Consider the following 22,433-nt stretch of genomic DNA (forward strand, 5'->3'; position numbering starts at 1 on the left):
GTCAGGATCAAACTGTTGTCAGTGGGCAGAGTTAGCCTGCAATACTGCCTTCTAACCCCTGCACCATCAGGGTGCTATAATATTGCATACCTTCACAACCATCACATTCTGGTTTAGCTATTCCTTGCAGTCAGTGGCTGGCTTCAAATTTTTTAACAACTGGTTCTCTACCCTAATGACTGGCTGGATGGGTGCGGCTGGGTGGGCATGCCCAGGGAGCGTGACAGCACTCAGTCTCCTGCAGCATTCTCCCAGTCAAAATGAGGTGTGGGAGTTAATGAAGCTCTGTTTTATGACATCCACATTCAGCAAGCAAGGGGTGTGAACTGCACAGAAAGTACACTTTTGTTTGGTTATGAAGAAATATCCCCAAAGTCAGATGTACACTAAATGTAGACTGACTTTTAGCTACACACCTTCCCAGCAAACAGCAAAATTTGAAGCTCCAGGTAAAGAGGATTCATTTTAGGATGAGTAACCACAGTTTGCATGTTGGAGGTTCCTGAAGGAATGCTGGGAAACTCTGTATTTTAAAGAACATTTGAGGGAGGGGTGCAGAGAATAGCTCTTCTCTACCTAAGACGGTAGAGATCTGGCACCAATCAAAACACTGTGAAGCAACTGATCAACACTGATAGGGTAATCCAGTAGTATATGAAAATAAGAGCAAACTCCACTCCCTTCTAGTATTGATGATGTTATCTACCCAACCAGTGGTGGGCTTTGCGCTGTTCACCAAACTGCGCAGAATCTTACCACCAGTGAGAACTGGCTGCAGCCCACCTCTGCTTGCAGTAGATTATCTTAGTTTTGTAGGAGAGACCTTCATGGAAGGGAAAACAGGACAAGATGTTTTTATTAGAGCAGGGATTTCTACATCCAGCTCTTCTTTGAGTTAGTGATGATACAGCTTTTGTAATATAAATTTATGCTAAAGATTTATTATTCTTTGTGATAGATGAACATAGATCAGGAGTTGACAAGGTAGCATCTGTATTATACACCATACTTTTTAATGCTACCCCTCTAACATTTTTAAAATAAAAATGACCAAACCTTACTAGATTACCAAATCAGTGAGAATGAAAAAAATCCCATGAGTTTCTAGAGGTCTGATACGGTATTTTGGCATGAGATCACATTTCACTCAGGTCAAAAGCACCAAAGCACTTCTAGGTTGAAAAGATTAGCTGGTGACATCATCATTGCCTGTAGGATCCCCATTTGGGGGCTTCTTTCATATTCCTGGCATCAGCTGGAGCAAAGGATGTGAGCTCACCCCACCACACGGCAACACTTGGGTCTTGAACATGGGCTTGTTAACCTCCAACCCAGAGTCTCAACCATGCTAGCCACTGTGCTTCCTTGGGCATGAGATGACTAAAATCCTTCGAGCTGAGGGATCTTTGTGAAATTGTGGACAGTTTTTAAAACTAAAAAAAAAACAGAGGTGGTGATCTACTGCACAACTCGAAAAGAAGGGTTATCCTACGTTTGAGGTCGTAAGGAACAAAATCCTTTTTCCAGGCAGAAAATGGGGCAGTTGTTCTGCCTTGTCCATCCAGAGTGAGAGAAAGAGCTCCTCTTTGGGAAGGGAGGCTTTGCTGATATTTCCACCAAGTCTAGGCTTCAAGTGCCTGAGTCATGCAGCCAAGACAAGCTAGGAAAAATCTGGTCCTTTAGTTAGAGGAAGTCAGAGGCTGAGGAAAATACTGAAGCAAGAGCTGGATATTTCTGCATTTCTATTTAAAAACTGAAAGTGGCATTTCTAAAAGCCCCCCAAAACACCCCATAAAACAGGCCAAAAATGAGCAAAGGTGGGGCCAGCCAATGGTGGGATTTGCCAGTTTAGTGCAAACTGGCAGAAGCCCACCTCTTCCCTCCCCCACCCCTTCTGCAGAGTCTTCTGGAGACTGTTTTTACCAATCCAGTCAGCACTCAATATGACTTCTGTGTTCAATGGCACTCCCAGGACAACAGAGATAAAATGATAATTTTCCTGACGAAAAGAGATGCTGCCATTCTTTGTAGGATGGTTCGGGAGTATATCATGCATTACTGTTAGCTGAGGTTTATTTTCAGGCAGTATTAATCTTCAGCCTTTAATGGCTGTTGTGACAGAGAAAGAAGCCCCTACAGCTTGGCCTTGCTTAAACCGATACTTGAAAAGATTGAAATGTGAAAGCCACCAGCCAGCGTGGCTTTGGAGAAGAGGAAACAGAAAATGTCTCTTATGTTAGTAATTCCTGGGAATCTACTCACAGTTTCTGTTTACAAGATCTTGGACCAAAATAACAGCTGATTTACCAGTAGTTATGCATCAAGAAATAAAGTTATTGAAGAAGGCCTGCTAGGCTATTGTGGCTTTCTCTTGGAAAGCAAATTGAAAGGTTGCTTAGATTGTGCTGGTAAAACCTCAGTCGAACAATATGACAACCATATGCAATTCATGTTCATTTTTCTGCTGACAGAAAAAAAGGGCTGTTCTATTTCAAAATCGGAGTAATTAAAAAGAAATCCAAGAAAGGTGTCTGTGTGTGTGTTTATGTATGTGTATGCACATACACTCACATACACATATGAATATATATATATTCCTATATATATGAGAAATAAAATAATGAAATGAAATGATTGAAATAACAGAAATTATTAAGCACAATAGAGTTTTTAAAAGTTTTCTTTTAAGAAAAAGCTCGATCATGATGATAGATGTCAAGGTACCTCCACACTATCAAAATAATTTGCAAAACATTAGAAATTTTAAACTTCTCATGAGATTTCAGACACCTTCTGCCTGATCTGATGGCATGATCAGCATTCTTGTAAGAGCTTGTTTAAAAATGCAGCAATTTCTGATCAACTTGTGTTGGATAATATACTGCATTATGTTTTTAGAATTATGCTGTTGTTTACATTTTACATTATAACTTTTTAATCATTCTATTATGTATTTATAAACTGATTAGCATCAACTGACCTTTCCAGCATGATAACTCTTCTCATAATACACGAATGAACAAAACAAAACTTGCCAGTTTTTATATGAAGTTTCACCAATTCTTACAGTATAACAATGTGGCAAGCTGCTTTCTTCTGAGTCAAATCAATAGCCCGTATTCACCAGTACTGTCAATGGCTCTCCAAGATGTAGGGCAAGAGGTTTTGCCAGCTCTATTTAGTGATCCTGTGATCACATGGGACATACAGGAGCAGGGGTGGGATTCAACCAGTGTTACTACCGGTTTGGTGATTATGTTTTGCGCTTATTTGTTGTGATCCAGCTATTAAATTGATGTTGATGTTATTTGCTGAATTCTGAAAAAAATGTACATGTATTAAGAAGTTAGACACAATAGAATGTATTAACATAATGGCACACTCAGAATGTCATGCCATACATTTTTTTTCCAGGTTTTGGAATACCTAAACTATAGCAGGCTGCCAATTTATTAACCGGGGTTTTTCCACTCCCAGTTCAAGGGAAGGGGGTGAGAAGGCCTTTGCTTGGTGGTCTGGAAAAACAAAAACATCCCATTTCATTTATTTCTCTTTTTTTCCCCTCTTTCTCTTTGGAACCCAACGAGTCAATAGAGATGAAAATAATTAATGCCACTTGCCCCTTTTAAGGTCTTCCTGCAGCTTTCTTGTACTTGGCATCCCAATTGCAGTTTTTGGTGCGGCTGCCATTAATCCTTTGCACCAGCAGATGTGACCAGCTGTTTAATCTTTCCTCAGCTCTTCTCTCCACGTCATCTCATATCCCTCTACTGTTGCATCATTCAATTTTATCAGGCTCAGTTTTTGAGCAAAAACTTCCAATAATCCTACCCAAACGTAAGAAAGGACTTTCGCCATCCCCAAAGAGTGCCTCTTCCATCCTCACGCCCTGAGTCGATTGAATGGCACTGTGGGAATAGCTTAAGATGAAGAGAGTAATAAATAGGAAGCCACTATTTATTGTGGATAAGGTCTCACAGAGGAGCCTCCATCTTTGTGCCAGCTCTCTGAGGAGGTAGGCTGAAGCTGAAGGTCAAAATGACTTTGTGAAACACAAGTCTCATTGAGCTGCATTTGCATTCAGCTCCAGATGGATGAATCCACACTCTGTATTCAGTTGTAAAACATGATTTACAAACTGCAAAAGCTGCCTTATATGTCATGTTATGTCAGAACCAATGAAACTGTAGAAGGGCCTCAGTCCATTCTTATCCTCAGTCACAAGAGTAACAGGTGTTTTGCTCTTGGCCAGATCTCTGTTGATCAAGATGAAAAAACTCTTCTAATCAGAAGGCCAGGAATCAAGGAGGTCTCTTTATAATATGTAAAAGTTTGTCTTCTGCCAAGGAAGTGGTAAATTTAAATCCCTTTGGCATGGCTCTAAGAATGCCAATTATTATTGGTATTTGGATGGATTTTTTTTTCTTCCAGCTTAATATCTTTTAACTTTGCATATTGGCAAATCCTGAGATTTTTATTACTTTTCTATTTGGTTTTTTTTGGGGGGGGCCAGTAAAACTGTCTTCTGATACTGCTACAGCTATGAATCGTACAAAAGTATGAAACCTTACTTTTTTACTTTTTTCTTTTCTTTTCACTAATAACAACGTCTGGCTTGTTGTGTTTCAGGAGTCTGCCAGAATATAATTTACGTTCCCACAAGATGTTAAGCTCCTCTTTTTCTAAGACCTTTTTCAGGTGTTTGCTCCAAGAAATTTTTCTTAATTGCAATCCAATTTCCTTCCAAAAATGTTAAGAAATTTAGAACTTCCTTAGAAAAAGAAATAACACCTACTATTAGATGGCCCTAGAATACAGTAGTATTTCATACAACAAGCCTAACCCTAGCCCTTCACTGTCCTCTAGTGGTTATTGAGAATTTTGCAATCTGGTAAAGCCTTCCTGTAGGAAAGAAGTGAGATACCAGCAGTGGCGCGATCTCTTTATGCTTATATATCTATAGCGTTGCTCCCAAAAGCATTTTTAATATCAGCATCCATCTACCACAAATGAGATTTAACAATCCCACAAACATTCTTCAGAGCATTTGCCCAGAAAAAGTTGGGTGTAATAAAAGAAAATCTCTACTTTTACTCCTACCCTCATATTGTTTCTTGCACAATACTGGGCTGCCCTCTGTAGGTTGCTCTGAACAGAGCCTCAGCAAATAAAAGCAAAGTTTGGGTCTTGTCTATTATCCAGGCAATCGCCTTAAGGTTGCCTATCCTGTTCACAAAATGTAACAGAAGTAACAAGAGTTGGAAGGGACCTTAGGGGTTTTCTAGTCCGAACTCCTGTGCAGGAGACCTTACATCTTGGGGGTCAAACTTAATTGCTTCACGTGACATATTGCGACGTCTTTTTTCTTTGTAGAGCTGGGATGGGCATGACCTGTGTGTGATGCATCTGGCCCGTGGGCTGCCAGTTGAACACCCCTGCTACACAGAGGTAGGATTCAGCAGGTTCTGACCAGTTCTGGAGAACCGGTAGTGGAAATTTTGAGTAGTTTGGAGAATCGGCTGCCCAAAATCTTCTTAAAAATATCCAATGATGGGGTACACACAACTTCTGGAGGAAACCCGTTCACTGGATAATTGTTCTCATGTGGTGAGCACAGCGAGCATAGAAATACTGGTAGTCCTTGATTTAAAACCATTCATTTAGAGACCATTCAAAGTCAGAACAGCACTGAAAAAAGTGACTTATGACCATTTTTTGTGCTTACGACTATTAGGGCATCCCGGTGATAGGTGACCAAAATTTAGATGCTTGGCCACTGGTTCACAAGCAGCAAGAAAGCATAAATTGACAATAAAAACAATAAATGTAAGACAGGATTACTTTTTTCCATTTACCAATTATTTTTGAACACCCTATAAAATAGTAATAATTCATGTAACATCATAAACTTATGGTATGCATTTTAAAATTATTGTATCTTTAAACTATGTTGCTCTTTGAAAAACAACATCAGAAAAACTTTAGCTACAGTATTTTGGGCAAAAGAAGAATTAGGATTAGGGTTAGGTTTTAGTTGAAGGTTAGAGTTTGGATATTTTAGATCAATTTATAGGTGTATGATGCACCCAGTACCGCTTTGCAAACGTGCAGGTGGTTGTTTCTGTGCAAAAACTGAACAAGGATAGATTCTTCATGAATCTCCATCATTTTGATCCCTGTTGAGTTTTTGTGGAAAGACATTCAAGGTAGTTTTTTTTTTCTCCCAATGTTTAAATAAGTAGTTTAAATAGTTTTTATTTCAAGAAGACTGTGAGTCACACATCCCTGCTAATTTTGATCTTTTGGCTTCTGACCAGGACTGTCGTTCACAAAAGAAGCTAGATTTCACATAGTCCAAAAATGATGAGGGGACATGTTTGAAAAAGGAATGAGCCAGGACTTTTTCAATGCAACACAAAGATTTACATCTTTCTCTTGCAAGAGAAGATAGAAGAAGGGAAAAGTGAGGATGGGGAAGGGAAGAGAAAGGGGACAAACAGATAGTTGACATCACATTAGCTCAGATGCAGTACTGTATAGCAACAAAAGAGAGTGGACAATGTAACCAAGGCTATGATTTTTAATATGTTTGGTGGAAAACAAAAAGACTTCTAGAATACAGAATAACAGAGTTCAAAGGGACCTTGGAGGTCTTCTAGTCCAACCCCCTGCTTGAGCAGGAGATCCTATACCATTCTGGACAAATGGCTATCCAGTTTCTTCTTAAAGACCTCCAATGATGAAGCATCTACAACTTCTAAAGACAAGCCATTACATTGATTAATTGTTCTCACTGTCAGGAAATTCCTCCTTAATTCTAGGTTGGATCTCTCCTTGATAATCTTCTATTGGTTACTTATTTATTTGTTTGTTTGTCATATATGTACAAGATAACAAGTATAAGGATGAACATAAACAAGAACGAGGGGAGTAAAATACAGATAAATGGGGACAGTAAGACAGGGACGGTAGGCATGCTGGTGTGCTTATGCAGGTCCCCCTTTAAGGACCTCTTCTTGTTCTGCCTTCAGGTGCTTTGGAGAATTGGTCAACCCTCTCTTCTCTATGACAGCCCCTCAGATATTGACAGACAGCTATCATGTCATCCCTAATCCTTTCCTTTGTCAGGCTAGACATACCGTACCTACTTCTCTTAACCAACCGTCATACTCTGCAGTTTTTGGTCTCCTAATCACCTTTGTTGCTTTTCTCTGCACTCTTTCTAGAGTCTCAACATCTTTTTTGCCTGATGGAGACCCAAACAATGTGGTCTTTCTAGTGCCGTATAAAGCAGCGATCACCAATTGGTGGGCCGTGGCCCACTGGTGGTCCGTGAGAAAATTTTGGTGGTCCACAGAGAAATATCACCCCAGAGCACCCCCCAAAGCAATTAATCCAGGCTGCACCACCCACATGGCCCGCGGGAACCCTCCTCGCCCACTCACTCCTTACCTTGCCTGCTAAATTGATATTTTTCCTTCTTCCGACCATCAGTTGTTCTGCTGTGCCGGGAGATTTAGATTAGCTAGAAAGTAGGAAATCATTGGATTTCTTGCTTTCTAGCTAATCTTTAGATCTTCAGCTCTGCTTTTAAGCAAGCCGATGGCAGAAACACCGATCTCTAAGTGATTCTGTGATTCTGTGAGTAACTCAATCTGCCTGCCTGGTTTGCCTGATTTTTGGGTAAAAGTTGCTCTTTTTTAAATAAAAAATTCAATATTTATTACACACATGGTGTGTTGTGAGTTAATTTTGTGAGTTTGCTTGCTAGCAAATTTTATGGGTTTGCTTGCAAGCAAATTTTATATGACAGACTCAGGTAGCCAGTCTCACAGATCTCTGAATGAATCTGTGATTCTGTGAGCAACTCAATCTGCCTGCCTGCTTTGCCTGATTTTGGGTAAAAGTTGCTCTTTTTTATAAAAAATTCAATATTTATATAAATATTTATAATATTTACATACAAGACATGCCCAGCCAGTCACATGACCACCAAGCCACACCCACAAATTAGGCCACACCCACAGAACCGGTTGTTAACAAATTTGAATCCCACCCCTGCCTCTGTGTGTCTGTGTGTGTGAGAGAGAGGGAGGGGGAGGAACGGAGGGAGAGAGAGAGAGAGGGGTTAGATCAGTTCTCTCTCTCTCTCCCTCTCCCACCAATGTCAGCAAGCCATTGTCAGTCAAAATTCATATTAGTGGTCCCCAGGATTTAAAATTATGAGCTTGGTAGTCCCTGAAGTCCAAAAGGTTGGCAACCCCAGTATAAAGTATCTCGAGTCTGTCTTGCAAGTGTTGGCTATTCTCCCCAGATTAGTGTGGTCTACAAATTTGATGAGTTTCCTTTCTATATTCCCTCTTCTAAACCATTTGTGAAGGTGTCAAAGAGTACTGGGCCTAAGTACTGGGCCACTGTTTTTTCATTAAATCAGTAGTTCCATCAGAGATTTTTGACTATACAAAGTGTTTTTCCAACAGTGCTGTAGATGTAGCAGATTCAAGGATGTTTTTGACTATTGGTTCATTTTGGTGCATAATATCCATCTCTTCCAAATCTTGCAATATAGCTAAGCTATTTGATAGATTAATCTCAAAAATGCTGTTCTCCTCTAACAGCTTATCACTCTTTATTTTTGTTTTTTGTGACGTCTTTATCATTTTAATGTGCTCTTTTTGACAGTCTATCTTCACTTTAGCTCCTTCCATTCTATGGTCACTTTCAAATGATGGATGACAGTACAATTGCAGAATATGATTTTGTGGGCCCAACTGGCGAAAGACAGTCCAAGATTGTATTGGTTGGAAACATACGAAAGAGGGCTTCATCCTGCAGTGGATAGACAATAGCTAAAATGATGATGGTGATGGTGATGGTGATGGTGATGGTGATGATGATGATGATGATGATGAAATCAATGTTGATTTGCTAGCCTCTGTTCTGTTATTTATGATTCGGGATGTTGTTCTTTCCAGAATTGTTTCAAATATCCTTATTTGGGCTAGATGTATAATAACAGATTGTTATTTCTTTGTAAGGGCAAACATCTTTTCTTCCAGCTATTGTGAGTAAAGCTGACTTTTGCAATTGACCAATGGTGATTTTTGTCAATGCCAATGGTAGGTCTAAGAGGTGTTCCAGTTGTTTTGGGATTGCACCCAAAAGTATCTCTTACTATTAGTTACTATCTTTGCCTTCTTTTGCCATAGTTGTTCTATTTGTATTTGCAGGTCTTTGATTCTGTCATCTTTCCCAGTCTTGACAATTGACTTGTTATATGGCAGGTGCCTGTCTTTTTTAATTGTAACTCCCAGAACACTTTAGCTTCTTCATTTTCTATGTCTTTACCTTATGATCCCAACCAGTTCTTCCACGCAGGCACATGGTACTTCTTGTCGATCTTGCAATGTTGCTAGTTTGTCATGCCGTTCTTTGTAGTAGGTTTGTGTGATCTTCTCTGGTTGAGCCAAAGATTGGCTTGTTTGGCAGTTCCTTCACTCAGGCCTGGTTTACTTCTTGATTGATGGTTTGAGATCTTGGTGTTTAATCAATCTCATCTGAATATTTATTGCCAGTTTGGTTGTTTTGTTCCCTTCTTTGACTTCTTGATTGAAATCTCAGAAAAAAGAAAACTGGAAAAAATTGAAGAGAAAGTTTTTTCTTAATTTTTTTTTTTGCATGACTCTTATGTAAATCTCATGTGAAACAACAGCCTCGTGTTATGCTTATTTCACATTTGCTGAATAAACATGGCATCTCATCTTTATCTATGTTGGTTGAAGGTTTTTGAATAGGTGTACCTGGCAGCTCATCTCCTCTTCCTCTTGCCTTGCCTTCATCTCTCGTTGCCTCAACTTCTCTGCTGCTTTTGGAGTGTCAGGGGTAAACTGGACAAGACCTGGGGAAAAAAGTAGCAAAATAACTAGTACTTGTAAATTTAACCTTTGCTTTACTTTCATTTTTAAAATGCAAAGATTTAAATGCATGAAGTTAAAATAATACTCACTTTCTTCCATTTTTTTGAGTTTCCTTTTTATTTCGTTGTTTTCCTCCACAATACATGCTATATTGCTGGCGAGCATTTTATTTTCTTCTTCCAACTAAGATACAGAAATGAGAATACATCAGTCATGGAATAGAAACAAGCAGACCAAAAGAGAAACGTAAGACAGGACTGAATGACTTACAGCTGTTATTCTGGCATTCTTTTCAGCCAGCTCCTCCTGATGCCTTGCTATTATTTCATGGATGTACTCCCTCCGTGTTCTTCGCTGCTTGCGGTATTTCCGCAGACACACCTGGCAAAAGAAGACATTTTGAACACCTTTGAACAGAGGAGGCAAATTTACTAACTAAATCATAGTGTGATACTGCCTCAAGAATCTATTGTTCCTTTTCCAAGCTACGCTTCCCCAACTTTTAACGCTTCTTCATTGAACTTTGCAGAGATTGATAATGATGGAGAGTTTTATTTCTGGCCGGAGTCATATCCAGTTGCAATGTGCTTTGGCTGCTTTCTGGCTATTTATTCTAAGGCACTTTGTAGTAGTTCTGGCAAATTGCTTGGGCTATAAAGCTACATTCTGAAAAGGAAGGTAACTACACCCATCTATTATCAGTCTTACGTGGTAGCATCTTCATATCCTAGTTTTCAGAGTAATTTATATATGCCTTCTCTAAGCAAAATGTTGATATTTGTAACCAGGACAAAATATGGTGAATTTGGAATTTTGGCAGCAACATTTAAACAGGCTGATTCAAAATGAAGTTGCGGAGAATGATGATTTTGCTGTCCTTTTTGTCTATTTATAAAAATCCATAAGGGATAAAATTTAATACTCAAGCTCTAAATGGATCTTTAAAAATATTAATCTTCAATATAATCCATATAATTCTTCCAAGAAACTATGGTATCTCAAAACTGTGATCTGGAAAGAAATATATTAAATTTTTATTTGAATTCTAAATACATACCCATTTATGGAAATGTCGCTGCTTGGAAATAATCATAGGACATGTCAACAAAAATGACTTGGGTATACATTAGTGAAAGGAGTTTTGTTTTTATTTCTACCTGCTTGGCCTCTGCAGCTAGCAGCAAATCATAGATTGTTCTCTGTACATTTAAATCAGGCTGATAGGATAGGAGCTACAACTGAATTTGCTTGGGATTTCTTTCTTTATTTATGTGTGGAGCACATCTGCACTGCAGTCGGTATAAATCTAGTTCATCCTCATGTTGCTCTAGCTATGGCATGAAGACCTTCACTAACTATTGTTAAGCAACAATCCTCATGACATCACTTGACATTTGCCTCTAGCCAACTGCAGGGACAGCTGAAGTTGCCTTTAGCTGCTCTGCTGTTAAAAGGATGTTCTAACGGCCCTCTTCTTCCTATATAAATCTTCCTGTAGGAACAATTGACAGTGCCTCCGAGATAGTGTTGATGACTGCATGGTCAGAGGCTCAAATCCTCTAGTTTAGTGTAAAGTGACTCTGGGCCTCCTGACTACTAATTGTATGGATTTTAGGCAGCTGTTTGTACATTGTCAAGAATTCATATGGAGTCAGCTGTACAAGAATACTATTCAATCAGCCAGTCTGTGCCAGCTTCTATCCAACTTTCCTCTGATACGGTTCTGGGCCAATTATTACAGAGGACTTTGATACATATATTGTTCTGGAAGGCTGTCCTGTGGATGTGTTTAAATTGAACATATTAACATAATTCACCAAGAAACCCTGAAAGAAGTTGTGCAAATATTTTTTTTAAATATTCAAGGTTAAAAAGTTACTCTAAAATAATTTTACTTATTCCTAGTTTCCTTTGATTCCTATTATTTCATTATCAAATTTTAATATAGCTCATTCCAGATCCCATTACTTATGTCATGGTATCTATTCTGTTGCCTTTTTGAATTCTAAATCCTAGATATGCAAGCTGACAAGTAAATAAATAAAACTGAAGATTTCTTACCTCAAAGAGGGCTTTTCCTGCATAATAGAGGAAAGTCTCCATGAGGGAAATAAAGTAAATCTTAACTAAGCTAAACTACTCCTAACTAAATAAACAAATATATTAAATATGATAAATAGATAAGTAAATAAATAAAAAGTATGTGTAAAAGATATGATATTAAGTAAATGGATGAATAATCAAACAAATAAATATTGTAAAATAAAACAAATCTAAACTATGTAAGTTAAATAAAAACAAAAGAAATTAACCAATCAATCCTTAACAACTGAGTAAGCACCCACCCAGACCTAAAAGCTCTGGTGAATAGTTGTCACTCAGCTCACCCAAAAGTTTTATTTACTTCTCCTTTGTGAGCTCATGTACCTGTCAGCAGTATAATGAGGTCTGACCTCACAAAGGAAAAGCAAAGCAAACTGATTAGCTGAACAAATGCTACTCAGAGTTTTATTTACTTTTCAATATCGGTAGAAAGGTAAATGCAAAATCTTGCTGATGCATTTGGGGGAAATCAGAGGATGAAATACAAGAAAAATGTTGTTGCATGGATCAAAACAGATTATCATTCAAGTGAATGGCCATCCCAGCACTCATTCATTCCTCCTCCCATTATTACCAGAAAGGATTGGCCCGGATATGTCATGTGCAGGCCACGCCCACCCCAGCTCCACGAATGGGAAAAACATCATGAAACATCATGTGACAGCAAATGACGCCACGAGTCTGAAACCCATGCCCTACCTGAAGGTCCTGGGGTTGAAACTAAGAAATTCTACAAAGCCTGCACTGTATACCTGAGTTACAGTCTCTCTCCCTTGGTGTGGCTTTCTTTGAGTCAAAGGAAAAACAGATTCGGGAACATTTAAGAGAAAATGATAAATAGCCCTCACAGTGTGCACATGGGTGCATCCTTTATTGCAACCCAATAAATGTCCTGATAACATACAGCACAGCCACAAGGTTAAGCATCTGTTAAATTCTTCCATCTGCATCATCTGAGGATCATTGAACTTGATCTGTCTTACTAGTTGAGTAAGGATACTTTTCCCCCCAGGAGATCTTTTGAGTTTAATTTTGCTTAAATACAAAATGAATGATGCAGGAGGGAAATGGAGATTTATTTCTCCCCCCTCATTGGAAATCATGAGTTTACCATTAAAGATATTAAATAAGATGGATAGAAAACCCTTCCAGAGCAGTTTGTTGTGCTTTTTCCTTCTTTCTTTTCTTCTTAATAAAAGGCTTGGGAGAAAATGTAAGGAATGAGTTGTAGGAGAGAAGCAATGGAATATTTTCTTTTCCCTCAACCCAATTCTCATTTCTTCCTCAATTTCAAGTTGTTTCAATAGGAGGCAAAACGTGTCAGTCTTCAAGGTACTTCAGACAAGAAGCACCAACTCTGAGTATTAACACTTAACACTACTCATTTATTTAAAAATAAATTGAATGCAATGGGAAGCATGTGTTGCAAAACCAGCAATAGACACAAGAATCAAGTAGAGCTGAATGAAGGTGGATCAGATACTAAAATGAGTGGCTGAATACTTGGAGGAAGATCTAATGCAAGGGTGTCAAACTCGCAGCGTCACGTTTTCATCATGTGATGTATTACAACTCCACCCCCTTTGCTAAACTGGGGGTGGGCGTGGCTAATACATGATGCATCTGGCCCGCAGGCCGTGAGTTTGACACCCCTGATCTAATTGGTTGAAAAAGACGAAGAAGACCTAGAAACCTGTGGTTAGGCTGAATCTGCAAGGAAAGAAAAGCGAGAAATTTGAAGAACAAAAAATGATATATAAAACAGCATATGGATGTAATGGAAGTAAGTAATGCTATTGTAAATTAGACAGTTTTATTTCTTATCCTTTTTCCTTGTCTTAATTTTATTATTTTGTCTTAATAATTCTTTTCTATAGTTTTAATAATGTTTATCCTACAAAAGTAATGGATAATGGGTAAGTATGTCTATATGTAATTGTCTCTATAATATCTACATTATTTCTTTTTCATAGAATAATACACAGGGCTAATTTTAAGGTACCAGAAGACACACCCGAAAACCCACTGGTGAGTTTCTGATTCTGCAGGCAATGCCACCTTTTTCTTTTGTGATCTAATTCAATAAGAAATGATACGAGCACTCCCTCATGTGGCAATTATGTGGTATGACAAACCTTGAGAAAAATCTACCCAACAAACGTGAGGACTTAGTTATAACCTGCATGAACTATTTGGGTTTCATTAGGGGAGTATTTTTTGATCTGTTAACTTTAAAGTGTGTAGACTTCAACTCCCAGAATACCCCAGCCAGCATGCTTATTGAGGAATTCTGGGTGGGGTATTCTGGGAGTTGAAGTCCATACATCTTAAAAAGTTGACAATGTTGCTCTAGGGACGATAGAACAATTACTTTTTGTCAACTTTTACCAATTTTTCTCCACTAGACCTCCAAGAACAGGTGGAGACCCAGGTCTGTTTCCAATAAATTCAATATGTGAATTCTTTGCAGTGAACCCACTCTGAGGTAAGAAACCCTAAAATGCTTCCTTATTTTCTGTGCTTATTGCATCTGGGTTTACGTACCATCCCTCCTAAAACTCACCTGGTTGGCTATCGGATCTCCAACATCTAGATTAATTCAATGCCTTGTTTCTAGATATTAATGCACAGGTAGTCCTTGTTTAGTAACCACAGAGTGGGCAAATTGATCACTGAAGTGAAGCAATCACTAAGTGAAACCACAACTGCATTTATTCTGAGCAATCATTTTGCTGAGTTATAAGATAAAATCAGTTACAAAATACAAAACTAAATGGGAAAGCAGTGAGGGGAAGGTGGGGGGAAAGAAATGAGGAAAGGTTGGGGAAAAGCAAAAGCACTGACTTCCAACTCCCTCTGTTACAGTAGAATAAAGCACCACAACTGCATTTTTGATCTTACTTCAGCTTTCCTTTGCTTTACAAACCTGTGAAGGCTGTAAGTGTAAGGATTGGTTATAAAGTTATTTTCTTTTTTCTTTTCTTTTTTTGTTCCAAGTTTCTATTTTTATAGCATTTAAAAATTCCAATTTCCATTGAACTGTGTGATAAAGTTATTTTCTAATCCCCATCATAACTGCAAAAGGTTGCTAACAGAGGTATGATTCAAATTTCTTAACAACTGGTTCTGTGGGCGTGGCCTAATTTGGGGGTGTGGCTTGGTGGTTGTGTGAATGGCTGGGCGTGGTTTGTATGTAAATATTGTAAATATTTATTTAAATATTGAATTTGTGATAAAAAAGAGCAACTTTTACCCCAAAGCAGGCAAAGCAGGCAGGCAGATTGAGTTGCTCACAGAACCAGATTCATTTAGAGATCTATCTTTCTGTAATCTATTGCCTGAGTCTATCATATAAAATTTGCTTGCAAGCAAACTCACAAAATTAACTCACAACACACCATGTATGTAAATAATGAATTTATATATATATATATATATATATATAATATATATATATATATATTGCCTGAGTCTGCAGTGAAAAATAGAAGCTTCAGTCCTAAGGAAGGTTCAGCTCTCAGCACAGCAGAACAGCTGATGGTCGGGGGGAAAAAAGGAAAAATAACAACTTACCAAGGCAGGCAGGTTGGATGGTACGCATGCTAGGTAAGCAGTGAGTTGGTGGGGCGGGGCCAGCCAGTGGAGCGATTTGTTGTTTCTCCAAACTGCGCGGAATCATAACAACTGGTTCTATAGAACCAGACCAACCAGGTAGAACCCCACCCCTGGTTGCGAAACAAGGCTGTCATGAAACCAGGATTACCTGTACTTACTAAGGTTTTGTTTGTGTTATAACAACACTATCGTGTTATAATGCAACCTCCTCCTCTTCCAACCACTAATTTATTTGTTCATTTATCTGGAGCACTTATATCCTACAATAGTGCAAAAGGATTCTGGGCAACTTAAAGGATTAAAAAAAGAAGAAAATAAGCAATGCTTACAACGGCACTGAAAAAAAGTGACTTATGACCACTTTTCACAATTCTAACCATTGCAGTATCCCCATGGTCACATGATCTACATTCAAATGCTTGACAACTGAACTCACATTTATGACGCTTGCAGTGTCCCTGGAGTCATGTGATTCCCTTTTACGACTTCCTGACAAGCCAAGTCAAGGGGGAAGCCAGATTCGCTTAACAACCGTGTGTCTAATTTAATAACTGCAGTGATTCACTTAACAACTTGGGCAAGAAAAATCATAAAATGGGGCAAAACTCACTTAACAAATTTCTCACTTAACATACATTTGGGGCTAAGAAAATTAAATCTGAAATTAAATCTAGAACATATCAAAAACAAAAATTAGCTACAGAAAGTTAAAAAGACACCCCCCAACCTAAGACAGATACCCTGAGAGGCAGCTGAGACTGACAGTGCACCAAAAGAAACACCTTTAACCCATGTATGGACCTACAAGGTGGAATCTGTATGTATACTTCTAGATTTTCATACTCAAAAGATTTTATCTTAGCCATGCTGCACAAACCTTAGAAGAAATGAGAATTTTCAATTAGCCCTTTAAATTAAGAGAGGCCCCTAAGTGGTGTTTAAAGGTAACCCCTTGGTCTTAAAGGGTTAATGATGAGGGTGTGAGGCACTCTGAGCCAATCCTTTTGCCCCAGGTGGGGTTGCAGCTCAGAGGTGGTATTCAGCAGGTTCTGGCCAGTTCTGGAGAACCAGTAGCAGAAATTTTGAGTAGTTTGAAGAACCAGCAAATACCACCTCTGACTGGCCCTGTCCCCATCTATTCTCTGCCTCCTGAGTCCCAATGGTCGGCTGGGTCTTCTTTTGTTGCCCTGCACAGGAGAACAGAGCTGGAAATCAGGTTAGTGGGATGGGGTGGGAATGGGGACTTTGCAGTATCCTTCCCCTGCCATGCCCACCAAGCCACGCCCACAGAACCATTTTTGAGTCCCACCGCTGTTGCATCTGGTTCACCAATCAAAAAAAGTGAGCAAAGACTCCCATGGCCACAGTGTCTATCTGTTGCAAGGACAGGACAGTCGTGGACCTGCTGCTTTGGAGTAGACCCTCTTCAAGCACTGGGATTGGATATCAATGGCAATCATCAGTTCGGGTAGCAATGAAAATCTGGATATCATCAGCATATTGATGATACTGAACCTCAACCTGCCATTAAGTGGTTTCAAGGAAATATTAAATACAACAGAAAAAGGATTAGACCTGTAGCAAACCACAATGGAAAACTCCCTGGGCTCACCCCGCCAACTGAGTGGAACCATTATCTGAAGACGGAGTGGAACCAATGGAAGAGAGTACTCCAATCACCACCTCCTTCAGGCTCTCCAGGAGGATACAACACCCAAACACTATTGTAACCTTCTAGGGAAGGGGTGTCAAACTCCCAGCACCATGTTGTCGTCATGTGACGTATTACGACTTTCCCTTCATTAAACTGGGGTGGATGTGGCTGGCAAGGGTCAACATTTGAGAAAATCTGTGGTTTTGCTGACAAAAATGGTGCATTAATGGGTCAGAGTAGCCAGGTAGGAGCTCTTGATGCCGATTCCTCCCTAATAGAAACTTGGCCACCCAAAAGTTTGCTATTGGATGTTCAGCCACTGATGCAGCAAGAGAGTAAAAATCACAGTGTAAGTGCTAGTTGTGTCATTAAAGTCGCATGTAGACTATGACATAGGCTTTAGACTGGGTTGCACTTGAGCTTTTTTATTTGGCTTCTCTACTGAATCAAGGGTCTAGGAACTAAAATCACTGTGAAGATTCCTGTTGTTTAAGAGACAAAGGGAATTCATTCATTCTTTCTTTCTTTCTTTCTTTCTTTCTTTCTTTCTTTCTTTCTTTCTTTCTTTCTTTCTTTCTTTCTTTCTTTCTTTCTTTCTTTCTTTCTTTCTTTTCTCTCTCCCTCCTCCTCCCTCTCTTCCTTCCCCTCTCTCCCTCCCTCCTGCTTCCTACTCTTCAAAATGGAGCTTTTGTAGAAGTGAGGTTTTTAAGTCTTTTTGTATTGCTTCAAAAATCTGGTTAAATGCAACAAAGGTCTGCTAGCATTTACTGTCAGCCAGCAAAGCCCACACTTTGCATTCAAGGCAACAACATTCTAAACATTTTCATTCCCCTTTTAATAGGACCTCCTGCCACTTAATTGGTCAGAATTCTCTCAGCACTCGGCTGGTATTGAAAAGCACTTCCTAGAATAGCACATTCTGCTGGATTCACATTTCCAACACCTTTCTTTTGTTTATTTTCACATAGGGAAAATATTATGAGAATAAATTAAAAGCAGTTTCTATTGCTGGCATGGAGTTCTAATTGAGCTGGGAGAAACTTCTCTTTTCTGCTTCTTCTTACCACCAGTAACTTTTTAATATAATTTAGAGCTCATACATCCATTGTCAAATGTGGTCATTTTTTCCAGATGTTCATTATTATTAATGGGAACATTTGAGAAAATGTCAAATTTATAGGTGCAGCAGAATTAAAATGTAGTTTCTTGGCATGGCAAGCATCACATCAAAGTTTCAACAGTCTGTCTCCTACAATGAAAGAAGATTTTTCTTTTTTTATGCCTTGATGTATTGTGCTGAACATTTCTTCTGCACCTTTCTCATCAACTGGAGGTGTGCTTTTGTTCTCAGTAGTAGGGGAAGAGCAGGCAGCGCTGCGGGCCAGAGTTAAACACACCATCAGCTTAGAGTCATTACGTTGCCACAAGTGGTCCAAGTCCAACCCCTTCTGAATTTTGTTGACCCTTACCTAGAGTCAATTTAGTATTAAGCTTTAGTTAACTAGATCTTTATGTACAGGTTCCAGCAATAAGTCTTTGAACTGCAACTTAACATATGATCCTGATCGTGACAGGTCATGCTAATCAGATTGTTTTGCTGCTTTTCAAATAACGGCATCCATTCCTGGCATTTCTACTGTATCTGAAATAAAAAAAAAATATTAATAAAGTATATGCTCCATCCGAGAATGTAGTTACAACTGTACAACATGTACCATCCAGCATTGCAATGTTCTAACCAGTGTATTGGCGGAGCATTGGTTTTATATAACGCTTGTATTTTTCGTGCATGTGTATGTATTTATGTCCGTGTGTGTGTCTATGTAAAGTAATTAGATCTAGATTAGATTAGAAAATTTAGATGTAAGCTTTTCTTGGACTACTGGATTTTCTTTAAGAAAGACAGAGAAACAATTTGTTATAACTGTGTCAGCAAATTGGAGTCAATCATCTCGATACTTTTTAGCTGACATTGATTTAATATTACAATTTTTTCCCAGGGGATTTTCATCCAAAGAACCTTAGCCACGAAGCCAAAGCAATTGTTAAGTAATCAGTTACTTTTCATTTTAGGCACAAATATTAAAGGGGGAAAAAACCACAGTATTTCCACACTCAAGGGAAATAATAAAATACGATCTGACATCTGGGGTTGCTGAGGCTTACCATTCCCAATTATATCAAGTAATGTAAACCAGTTCAATCTGTGTTGCAATTGGTCATTTAAATGTCAACAACATGTTATTTGTTAGGACTTTGAAACTGTTATCAATGGAAAGAATAGAAATGGGCTGCTTGGAATTAGAAGAATCTTTGAATTATACAAGTCTGCCCTCACGCATCTATCCTGAGATTGTATGTTGGAAAGATAGTCTAAAGGTATCTGAGCATTTGGGGCCTTTGGGTCAATTTGGACTCATACTGAATACACGGACAACTCCATGTACTTTTCTTGGCAACCTTTTTCAAAAATGGTTTGTTGTTGTTGTCTGTTTTCAAGGCCTGAAAATGACTGGTCCAAGGTCACATGGCTGGCTTTTGCTTAAGTAGACCTGGAGTTTCTCTATTCCTAGTCCAGCACCCTAACCACTAGACCAAGCTATCTCTTATCTAAATAAGATGCATCTTATCCAGGGGTGGGATTCTACCGGTTTGCACCTATTCGCTAGAACCAGTTGTTAACATTCTAAGCAGTTCGGAGAACCGGTTGTTAGAAGAAATTTCGGGCTTAATCATGTAAGGAAGGCAGGAAGGAAACATTCTGGTGTTGCTTACAGAAACTGCCTCTCCGCTAATCCTTATTACATTCTTGGCAGGACTAGGCTTTCTGTCTCAAGAACATCTCTGGAGTTTTTCCCCCCTCTTTTGCTGGTACTTTGCTTGTGTGGAGTGACCATTCAAAGTTACAATGGCATTGAAAAAAGTGTCTTATGACCATTGTTCACACTTATGACTGTTGCAGCATCCCCACAGTCATGAGAGGCCAGGCAAGGAGATGCGTGCCTCAATGTGAGTGATGTTGAGTTGGCCACACCCAGCCAGTCACATCACTACAAAGCCACGCCCACCAACTAAGCCATGCCCACAGAACCGGTTGTTAAAAAAATTGAATCCCACCCCTGATCTTATCTAAAGAAGATATAAATGGCGTACTGCCAGATTATACTGTATATGTCCCGCAATGACATAGGCCCCAATTCTGTTATCTGCACAGAATATGATCCCTTACCAGTTGGGGGAAAAAGAAATCAGACTTCTGAATTCATTGTTCCTTTCAGTTAGAAGTCTCAAAGGTGCATGGTCCCAAGAATACATTAAGGCAGAAGTTTGTCTACCCCTAGAAAAAAATACCCAGTCCCAGACACAAATGGAGCACTGTGGTATATATGTACAGTGCAGCGGAGTGAGGCATGTGCAGATCTGTACATTGGAGAAATAGCACAACCATTTCATAAACATATGGGACAACATAGGAGAACAAACCCATCAGGACAAGCTTCAGCAGTCCATCTGCAGTTGAAAGACAAAGGTCACTTTTTCGAAGACAGCAAAGTCCACATTCTGGACCGAGGACCACTGGTTTGAGAGAGGGGTCAAAAAGGCCATCTGTGTTAAAATGGATCAGCTCTCTCAGCAGGGGTGGGGTGATGAGATATTAACACCATCTATCTCCTGTTACCAACACACTCCTTTCAGCAGTTCCAAGAAGGTTCCACACCTGTTTGCACTCTGATTCAAATGACCCTGAGGGTACAGATACCGCCCCTCCCAGGATCTCAACAACTCTCAGAGCACTAAGGAAAGGATGTCTGCAAAGAATATAAATCCTTTCATTTCCTACCATTCAATCAGAACTGAAGAAGTTATTTGGATGAGAAGCAAAATGTTTTCAAGGGAAAAAAAACAACCCAAAGTCCAGTTGCCTACTGAAAAGCACCTTTGAGACAACCATGACCTGAATGGTTGAGAATGTCCATACATTTTCGTTGGAAGACTGCCCCAAAGAACCCTTCCTGCCATGCCTTTTCCCCATCTCTTTCTCTGATGAATTCCTCAGTCCACAACATTTCAGAGGAAAAAGATCCCAGCCTCAGGCCTGGCAGCTACTTAGGAGCAGTATATTCTTCACCTGTCTCCTATAACATTTAGACAGGCTTTCTTTCTATTTGTTATGTGGGGGTGGGTGGGCAGTGGAGAATGACGGGCCAGTTTTGATCTGTCAACATTTTTCCAATACGAGCAGTCCTTGACTTACAATCATTCATTTAGTGATTGTTCGAAATTACAACTGCACTGAAAAAAAATGACTTGTGACCATTTTTCACATTTATGACAGCTGCAGCATCCCTATGGTCACAGGATCAGCATGTGGACATTTGGCAACTGGCATGTTTTTACGATGGTTACCTGTGGGTCATGTGATCATGTTTTGTGACTTTCTGACAAGCAAAGTCAACGGGGAAGTGGCAGTCGTGTTACTAGTTTAACACCAGCAATGGTTCAGTGGTGTGGCAAGAAAAGGTGTAAAACTGAGCAAAATTCACTTAGCAACTCTCTCGCTCAGAAACATAAATTTTGTCCTCAATTGTGGTCGTATGTTCAGGACTACCTGTACCCTACCTCAAGCATAGGTTTCTCTGAATCTCCTGAGAAGATTGTCATTCAATAAAGTACATTCAAGTATTCCAAGCGTAGTTTTCTGAGCAGCCAAATCCTCCAGTAATTGAGCCCATCAGACTCCATGGAATCAATTTGACTGAGATTATAACTTCCATCCCCCTTTCCAGAAACCTTCTTGGTCAATTCATTTCTGCCATAATGAAACAGCTTAGTTATTCTGGCTGCCACTCCCTATCATCCATGAGGTACCCCACCGGGTGTGTAAAAAAGATAGTGGACACACCTGGAATTCTGAGCAGGTGACTTTTCCTCAAACAGCCGCTACTGGAGAAATAGCATTAATAAAATATCCAACCTGGTGGTGCAGACAGACTTATCACAAAGCAGGATTGTAACAGAAGAGAATCTACCAAGGATGCTGCTAAATTCCAGATTCCCCACCTGTGCAAATATCACCTGCAAACCCATCAGATCCTTTATTTATTTATTTATTTATTTTCTAAGCCAGACTGGGATGCTCCCTG

The 22,433-nt window shown here is 39.3% G+C and overlaps 1 long non-coding RNA gene across 1 annotated transcript; it reads right to left on the reverse strand.

Annotated features, from left to right (window-relative positions):
- Positions 1-6,579: 6,579 nt before the first annotated feature.
- Positions 6,580-15,702, reverse strand: LOC148127797 (uncharacterized). Its single transcript, XR_015740039.1, has 6 exons — positions 15,594-15,702; positions 10,188-10,298; positions 10,007-10,100; positions 9,801-9,898; positions 7,970-9,632; positions 6,580-7,169 (listed from the first exon to the last, which is right to left on the reverse strand). It is a non-coding gene; the product is annotated as an uncharacterized LOC148127797 (long non-coding RNA).
- Between the last annotated feature and the right edge of the window lie 6,731 nt (positions 15,703-22,433).

Source organism: Pseudonaja textilis, chromosome 1 (assembly GCF_049901715.1).
Source record: "Pseudonaja textilis isolate UNSWEBS1 chromosome 1, rPseTex1.2, whole genome shotgun sequence".
In the NCBI taxonomy this organism is placed as follows: domain Eukaryota; kingdom Metazoa; phylum Chordata; class Lepidosauria; order Squamata; family Elapidae; genus Pseudonaja; species Pseudonaja textilis.